Here is a 9,524-nt window from a genome sequence, read left to right as displayed (position 1 = left end):
GGGTCTGTAAAAACTTATTTTTAAAAATCCACGCTTATTTGACACATACACACCATAATAAACAATTCCGACTTATAGATGTCGCTTTTCAGTTGGGTGTTGAAAGTTAATGTGGTAACAAGTATATGTTTATAGGAAATGCACGAACCTAATGTGATCATAGTGTTGATAGCTACATTTCACCATCGGAACTATTTTTATTACATTGTTAACACGTCTCCCCCATATTTAACCTACTGATGTAGCGACTATAGTACACGATCCATATGAAATCGAACAAAATTATATATAAAAGTTACATAAAAAAGTGAAAACATATTTTAGGTCACAGAAAAAAACAGATTTAAAAAATCCACGCCTATGTAGGATCTCTAAAAAAATTATTTTATAAATCCACGTCTATTTTGGGTCACTAAAAAAATGATTTTATAAATCAACATCTATTTTGGGTCATAGAAAAAATATTTTTAAAAATCCACGCCTATTTATGGTCTCTAAAAAATATTTTCAATAAATCCACGCTAATTTGAGACATATACACCATAATAAAGCATTCCGACTTGTAGATGTCGCTTTTTAGTTACGTGGAGAAAGTTAATGTGGTAACAAATAGATGTTTATAGCAAATGCACGAACCTAATGCAATCATAGTGTTGATAACTATATGTCACCATCGGAACTATTTTTATTGCATTGCTAACGAGTCCCACCTATTTAACCTACTGATGTTGCAACTTTTGTACACGATCCATATGAAATCGAACAAAATTATATATAAGAGCTACATACAAATGTGAAAAAATATATTTTAGGTCACAAACAAAAACATATTTCAAAAATACACGCCTATTTTGGATCACTAAAAAAACTTTTTATAAATCCGCGTCTATTTTGGGTCATAGAAAAATATTTTTAAAAGTCCACGCCTATTTAGGGTCTCTAAAAAATATTTTTATTAATAAAAAATTTTATTAATAAATTTTATTAATCCAGCATCTCTGTAAAAATATTTTTAATGATCCACTTCTATTTTGGGTCAAAGAAAAAATATTTGTAATGAATCCACGTCTATTTAGGGTCTCTAAAAATATTTTTAAAAATACACGTCTCTCTAAGATCTCTAAAACCGTTTCCAATAAATCCACGCCTCTCTAAGGTCTCTAAAAATATTTCAATAAATCCACGCCTCTCTAAGGTTTTTAAAAAAATATTCCTAAAAATCCACTCCTCTCTAAGGCCTCTAAAAATACTTTCAATAAATCCACGCTCATTTTAGTTGATTGAAAAAATATTTTTAATAAATTTACGCCTATTTTGGGTCGTTGAAAAATATGTTTAATAAATCCACGCCTATTTTGGTCACTGAAAATATATTTTTTAAAAAATCGACAGCTATTATTGTTTACTTACATTGTACCCTTATCCGATATGGTTTTAATACAATCTCTGGCTGCTTTCTCAGCTAGTGGCAAATGGAATCCATTCTGACGAGATGACCAAAAGGCTACAGTTTCGGGAACATTGGCAGCAAAACTGCCATCGCCAGTGAACTGAAAAAAGATATTGGATAAATCGATTCGATAAAAAAACTGGGAAAGACTTTTTTCTATGGAAAAAAACCACTGACCCTCAGGAGGTCTTTCTCTCTACAGAAAAATTCCTCTGGCACCCAATGAAAAATGTTTTCCTATACAAAAAAAAATCCTGTGGTTCAGAGAAAGTCTTTTCTCTGCATGAAGAAAGTCTTCCTCTGGGGGGCCAGAGGATTTTTCCCTGCAGAAAAAAAGTCTTACTCTGAACCACAGGCATTTTTTCTATAGGAAATAGAATTCCTTTAGATGCCAGAGGAATTTTTTTCCTGAGGACCAGAGGAAGCCTTTTTATACCCTTCACCACACTGTGGTACAGGGTATTATGTGTTTGTGCATATCGACGCCTCCGAAGAATAGTATGCTAAGTCTGAAAAGTGAGTTTTTCAGTAGAAGCTTTCAAAGTATGGAAGTTTCTTGAATCTTACGTGCCATGCTAAGTACATTTTTGCTTATAATTACCAAAATTCCAGAGAATTTAAATTAAGGACCGTAGTATCTAAAAACGTAAAGAATTTTAAAACATGCTAAGTCGACTTAGCATACTATGGTTCAGAGGCGTCGATATGTTTGTAACCGGCAAAAGGAAACGAGATAGACACATGGTTCCTTTTGAGAATATGCATAGAATCACTTTCTGAGTCGATTTACGCATGTCCGTCTGTCTGTTCGCCTGTCCGTCCGTTCGTGTATTTTTGTGAACAAAGTACAGGTCGCATTTATGATCCGATTTGGATGAAATTTGGCATAGGTCACTTATTTGGCCCAAGGACGAACCCTATTGCAATTGGGACAAATCGGTACAAATTTAGATATACCTCCCATATATATTTTCGTCCGATTTAATGTAAATGGTGCACCAATGTCCCTATATATCTCTCGATTTGCACGAAATTTGGCACAGCGTAATGAATTAGGCCTAGAATGATGTGTGTTAAATTTCCTGAAAATCGGTTCAGATTTAGTTATAGCTTCCATATACAGTTTCGTCCGATTTAATGTAAATTGTGTACTAAAGTCCCTATATATCTTTCGATTTGCACGAAATTTGGCAGAGCGTAATGAGTTAGGTATAGAATGATGTGTGTTAAGTTTCCTGAAAATCGGTTCAGGTTTAGATATAGCTCTCATATATATTTTCGTCCGATTTTTACATAAAATTGTCCACTAAAGTCCCTGAAAATCATTCGATTTGCACGAAATTTGGCACAGCGTAATGAATTAGGTCTAGAAGGATGTGTGTTAAGTTTCCTGAAAATAGGTTCAGATTTAGATATAGCTCCCATATAAATCTTCGCCCGATTTTAGGTAAGTAGTCCACTAAAGTCCTTGGAAATCTTTTGATGTGCACGAAATTTGGCATAGTGTACTGAATTAAGTCTAGAATGATGTGTGAAAAGTTTTGAGAAAATTGGTTCAGATTTAGATATAGCTCCCATATATAGCTTCGCCCGATTTTAGGTAAATAGTCCACTAAAGTCCTAGGAAATCTTTTGACTTGCACGAAATTTGGCAGAGCGTAATGAGTTAGGTATATAATGATGTGTGTTAAGTTTCCTGAAAATCGGTTCGGATTTATATATAGCTCCCATATATAGTTTCATCCGATATTAGGTAAATAGTGCACCAATGTCCTTATATATCCTTCGATTTGCACGAAATTTGGCACAGCGTAATGAATTAGGTCTAGAATGATGTGTGTTAAGTTTCCAGAAAATCGGTTCAGATTTAGATATAGCTTCTATATATCTGACCAAATGAAAAATTTGGTATCGGTTGCAGAATGACATGTTTATGGATCCAATTTCATTTTACTGGTCCTTTCAACATGTGACGTCTGTTAGGATTCATCTGTTGAATATACCCAATGTGGTGTAGGGTATCATATAGTTGGCCCCATCCGACTTTACTACTTTCCTTACTGGTTTCCATTGAAAAATCTTCCTCTGGTCCGCAGGATTTTTTTTTTGCCTTCCTCAATACTCACCGATAAACACTCATTAAAAACACAGGCCCGGAAACACTTCATTCTCTCATTCGCTGCTGGTCTGAAGTAGATGAAGTCGTAGACATCGGCTGAAAAAAAAATTATTAAAAAAATTATAATATTAAATATATATACAGTAGATATCGGATATAAGCAAATCTCATATAAGAAATCTCATATCAAATAGTGGCGATGAAGAAGATACCCCAGAACCAATAGGAGATGATGGTATAGAGTGTATACCACCTAGCCAAGATGAGGTCATAAAAGCAATTAATCGGCTCAAGAACAACAAAGCAGCAGGAGCCGATGGGTTACCAGCCGAACTATTCAAGACTGGTGGCCAGATGCTGGTCAGGAGCATGCACCAGCTGATTAACACAATTTGGCTAGATGAATGCATGCCCAAAGATTGGAACCTCAGCATCCTGTGTCCCGTGCACAAAAAAGGAGACAAGACAATATGTGCCAACTATAGAGGAATAAGTCTCCTTCCCATCGCATATAAAGTGCTATCCAGTGTGCTGTGTGAACGATTGAAGCCAATGGTCAATGACATCATCGGACCATACCAATGCGGCTTCAGACCTGGCAAATCGACCATAGACCAGATTTTCACTCTGCGCCAAATCCTGGAAAAGACCCACGAAAAACACATCGACACATATCACCTATTTGTCGACTATAAAGCCGCATTCGACAGCCCTATCCGTTCAGAGGTGTTTAAAGCCATGTCTGCGTTCGGCATTCCTGCAAAATTAATACGGCTATGCAGGATAACTTTAAGTGGCACAAGGTCAGCCGTTAAAGTAGGAAAGGACCTATCGGAGCCCTTCACTACCGAACGAGGATTCAGACAAGGTGACAGTTTGTCGTGTGATCTTTTTAACATCCTACTGGAAAAGGTCATACGAAACGCAAAGGTGAACAGAAATGGCACTCTCTACACCAAACAACACCAGTTACTCGCCTACGCCGATGACATCGATATAATGGGTCGAACATTGCGAGCGGTAACAGCCACCTTTGAACAAATTGAAAAGGAGTCTGCCAAAGTGGGTCTGGCAGTAAACGGCGAGAAGACCAAGCTGATGGTATCAACGCGCAAGACGTCCAGTAGACTCGGACCAACTGTGGAACTTGAGAACTACAGCTTCGAGGTAGTTAAAGACTTTATATACCTTGGTACCGCCATAAATAAAACGAATGATATCAGTTTTGAAATTCGGAGAAGGATTGTGATGGCCAACAGATGCTACTATGGTCTAAGTAAGCAGTTTAGAAACAAGGCCACCTCTCGCCAGACCAAACTCACACTTTACAAGACGCTGATACTACCCGTGCTATTATATGGATCAGAAGCATGGGTACTTGCGCAAGCAGATGAGGCAGCGCTTGGGGTGTTTGAGAGAAAAATTCTCCGAAAGATCTACGGGCCGATCTGCGTCGACGGTGAATATCGGCGTCGAATGAACCACGAGCTCTACAATTTATACGCAGACATCGACATAGTCAGTCGTATTGAGCTGCAGCGACTACGGTGGCTAGGCCATGTTGTGCGGATGAATGAAGAAGCCCCAGCTCAAAAGGCATACAAAAATGAGCCTACGGATGGTTCCCGTAGAAGGGGAAGGCCACGAATTAGATGGAAAGACCAAGTAGAAAACAACATCTTGGAACGTGGTCTTCCAAATTGGTGGACTTGCGCACAAGACCGGCGCGCTTGGAAATCTTTTTTAAGCTCGGCTTATGGAACAACCGTTCTGTAACAAGCCAGCTAAGTAAGTAAGTAAGCATATAAGAAAAAATCGCATATAAGAAAGATTATCAAAAACACCGAGCTTATACTTTCTTATATCCGATAATTGAATATAAGAAAAAACGCATATAAGAAAGAAATCTCCGGCTTTTTTTGAGTTTCTTATATTCGATATATACTGTATTTAATATTCATATTCAATTTAACATACCCAAAATGCCATTATACTCCTCCATGCATTTTTTGATCACATTTTCCAAACGGAAATCACTGCACCAGCTATTCTGAAAAAATAAAAACAAATTCTTTACTTTCAAAATTTTCGAACAAGAAATTTTATCTTTTTTCCAAAGTTTTATTATTATATTTTTTTAAAATTTAATATTAAATTTTTTGAAATTTTATTTTTTTGAAAATTTTTTATTTATTTTTTTAATTTCACTCAAAAATATTTTTTCATAATTTTAATAATATTTAATTTTTTTGTGATTTTGAAAATTTCCGTTAATTTTTTTTTCAAAAATAATTTTTTCAAAATTTTTTGTTCAATTTTATTCTTCAAAATTTCATCGAATTTTTTTTTTATAATTCTCCCCAAAACTTACTGGTTTCAATTCTTCTGCACCGCACGAAACTGAGACAATAGCCAAAAATACCAACAATCGCAGACGCATTGAACTGTTTATGCTGTGATGAACGAATAGAGACTGCACCTAACAAGTTCTGAACTAAAAAAAAACACATTCAAAAATCCACAACAACAACAACAACAACAAATTCAAAATATAATAAACAAATAGTTGTTGTTGTTGTTATTAACCGGATTTTATATAATTATTATTCTGCAATCTTCTCTATGAATACATATTCGTGACGTCTGTGATTTATTTTTTGAATATTGATTAGGTTAGGTTAGTTAGGCTGTCTGTCTATGTCAACGATTTCGATTTATCATTATTTCGTAGACAAGAAAAATTAAGAGTTGAAAAAAAAATATTTTTAATAAATCCACGTCTATTTTGGATGACGTAGGGAACGATAGATACCAAGCAACGGCTCTGATTGGTTTTAACATGGCGAAGTCCAGGCTTATCTTGGTCCCTCTTTCATCTCAATTGTGGACACTGACCTCACCACGGTGTCTCCTGGGGTAGCTATTTTAATTGCCCATAATAAGCAATTCCGACTTGTAGATGTCGCTTTTTAGTTGGATGGAGAAAGTTAATGTGGTAACAAATAGATGTTTATAGCAAATGCACGAACCTAATGCGATCATGGTGTTGATAACTACATTTCACCAGCGGAACTATTTTTATTGCATTATTAACGAGTCCCACATATTTAACCTACTGATATAGCGATTTTAGTACACGATTCATATGAAATCGAACAAACTTATAAATAAGAGCTACATACAAATGTGAAAACATTATATATAAGAGCTACCCATAAGAACTATAAAAAAAAAATGGGTTGAGGCGTCGGGTTAGTCGCCCACACTCGGAAAACCGAACCTACTATGAAAAAGCAAAGAAAAAGAAAACAAAAACCCACCCTAATGTTGACGATCCCCGCAAACGTAGAAAGGACCACGATCTGTGAATCTGCACTTGGAATGTGCGCACCTTGTACAGAACAGGCGCAGTGTTCGCTTTGGCAGATGTACTAAAGAAGTACAAAGCCGATATTATTGCCTTACAGGAAATGCGATGGAAAGGGACTCGCGTAAGTAAATCAGACGATTACGCCCTGTATTATAGCTGCCATGAAACAAGACGTGAATTTGGCTGCGGATTTATGGTTAACAGGAGAATAAAAGACTTTGTCTTCAGATTCACTCCAGTAAATGAGCAAAATGTTATAATCCGCATAAAAGCGAAGTTCTTCTACATCAGTCTTATTTCCTCCCATGCTCCGACGGAAGACAATGATGAACAGACCAAAGACATTTTTTTACGAGCGCCTAGAAACAGCATATAATCGTTGCCCTGGCCATGACATTAAAATTCTGCTAGGAGATTTTAATGCAAAAATCGGAAGGGAAAATATCTTTGGCCCCACCGTCGGAAAATTCAACCTCCATGAAGAAACATCCGACAACGGCATGAGGTTGATTGACTACGCGGCAGCAAAAAAACATTGTAGTTACCAGCACCAGATTCAAGCATCTCGATGTACACAAGGCCACTTGGATTTCTCCCGATCGAATAACGAAAAATCAAATCGATCATGTTGTGATAGACGGAAGGCATTCATTCAGTGTTTTGGACGTCCGATCGATCCGAGAAGCGAATATCGATTCGGACCATTACCTTGTGGCAGCCAAGGCACGCACCCGTCTTAATGTAGCAGCAAAGGTGCGATCTAATGTAACACGGAAACTCGGCATCGAAAAGCTGCAAAAAAATAAACAAAAGAAGCCTACTCCGCTCAACTTACCCAACTGCTTGGCGAAAGCACCCCTTGTCCCGATAATAATATAGAAAGAAGAAGTGGCAGAGAATTGCCCACTATCTACAAACTGCAGCAAAATCAACACTTGGGGTACCAAAGACCACCATCAAGAAATCCGAGGTCCGATCGGGAGTCTCGAAATGCTACTGATGTGAAAAATGCAGCGTATAGGGCAACCCTGCAGATAGTAGCAACACGTAATGCGATGGAGAACTATCGGAAGAAAAGGAGAGAAGAGAAACGTATTTTCCGAAAAAAAGAAGAAAGAACAAGAAAAACGTGAGCGTAAACAAATCGAGATGTACAGGAGTCAGAATGAAGTCCGAAAATTCTACCAACGTGTAATACACCAAGCCGAAGGCTTTGGTGCAGGCACATCCTCCTGTAGAAATGAAGAAGGAAACCTGGTGACAGATACAGACAGCGTGTTGAGGATCTGGAAGGAGCATTTCGAAAAGCTTCTAGTATCAAATAGTAGCGGTGAAGAGGATACCCCAGAAGCAATAATAGATGACGGTATTGAGTGTATACCACCTATCCAAGATGAAGTCAGAATAGCAATCAATCGGCTGAAGAATAATAAAGCAGCAGGTGCCGATGAGTTACAAGCCGAACTATTCAAGATTGGTAGTCAGATGCTAGTAAGGAGCATGCACTGATTAGTACAATTTGGCTAGAATAATGCTTGCCCAATGATTGGAACCCCAGCATCCTGTGTCCCGTGCACAAAAAAGGAGACAAAACGATATGTGCCAACTATAGAGGAATAAGTCTCCTTCCCATCGCATATAAAGTGCTACCCAGCGTGCAGCATGTGGACGACTGAAGCCAATGGTCAATGACATTATTGGACCATATCAATGCGGCTTCAGACCTGGCAAATCCATCATTGAACAGATTTTCACTCTGCGCCAAATCCTGGAAAAGACCCACGAAAAACACATCGACACATTCCTCGACCTATTTGTCGACTATAAAGCCACATTCGACAGCCCTATCCGTTCAGAGGTGTTTAAAGTCATGTCTACGTTCGGCATTCCTGCAATATTAATACGGCTATGCTGGATAACTATAAGTGGCACAAGATCAGCAGTTAAAGTCGAAAAGGACCTCTCGGAGCCCTTTAATACCGAACGAGGATTCAGACAAGGTGATAGTTTGTCGAGTGACCCCATTTTAACATTTTGCTGGAAAAGGTCATACGGGAGGCATAAGTGAACAGAAATGACACTCTGTACTCCAAACAACACATGTTACTCGCCTACGCCGAAGAAATCGAAATAATGGGTCGAATATTGAGAGCGGTAACAACCACCTTTGAACAAATTGAGAAGGATTCTGCCAAAGTGGGTCTGGCAGTAAACGGCGAGAAGACCAAGCTGATAGTATCAACGCCCAAGACGTCCAGTATACTTGGACCAACTGTGGAACTTGAGAACTACAGCTTCAAGGTATTTAAGGATTTTATATACCTTGGTACCGCCATAAACAAAATGAATGACATCAGATTTGAAATTCGGAGAAGGTTTGTGATGGCCAACCGATGCTACTATGGTCTAAGTAAGTAGTTAAAAAACAAGGCCACCTCCCGCCAGACCAAACTCACACTCTACCAGACGCTGATACTACCCGTACTGTTATATGGATCTGAAGCATGGGTACTTGCGCAAGCAGATGAGACAGCTCTTGGAGTGTTTGAGAGTAAAATTCTCCAAAAGATCTATGGGCAGATCTG

The sequence above is a fragment of the Musca vetustissima genome, unplaced genomic scaffold, assembly GCF_032173495.1.
Source record: "Musca vetustissima isolate MV318-11 ecotype Yass unplaced genomic scaffold, APGP_CSIRO_Mvet_v1 utg1273, whole genome shotgun sequence".
Lineage (NCBI taxonomy): Eukaryota > Metazoa > Arthropoda > Insecta > Diptera > Muscidae > Musca > Musca vetustissima.
The sequence above is the reverse complement of the archived record's forward strand: the minus strand, read 5'-3'. Positions refer to the sequence as shown.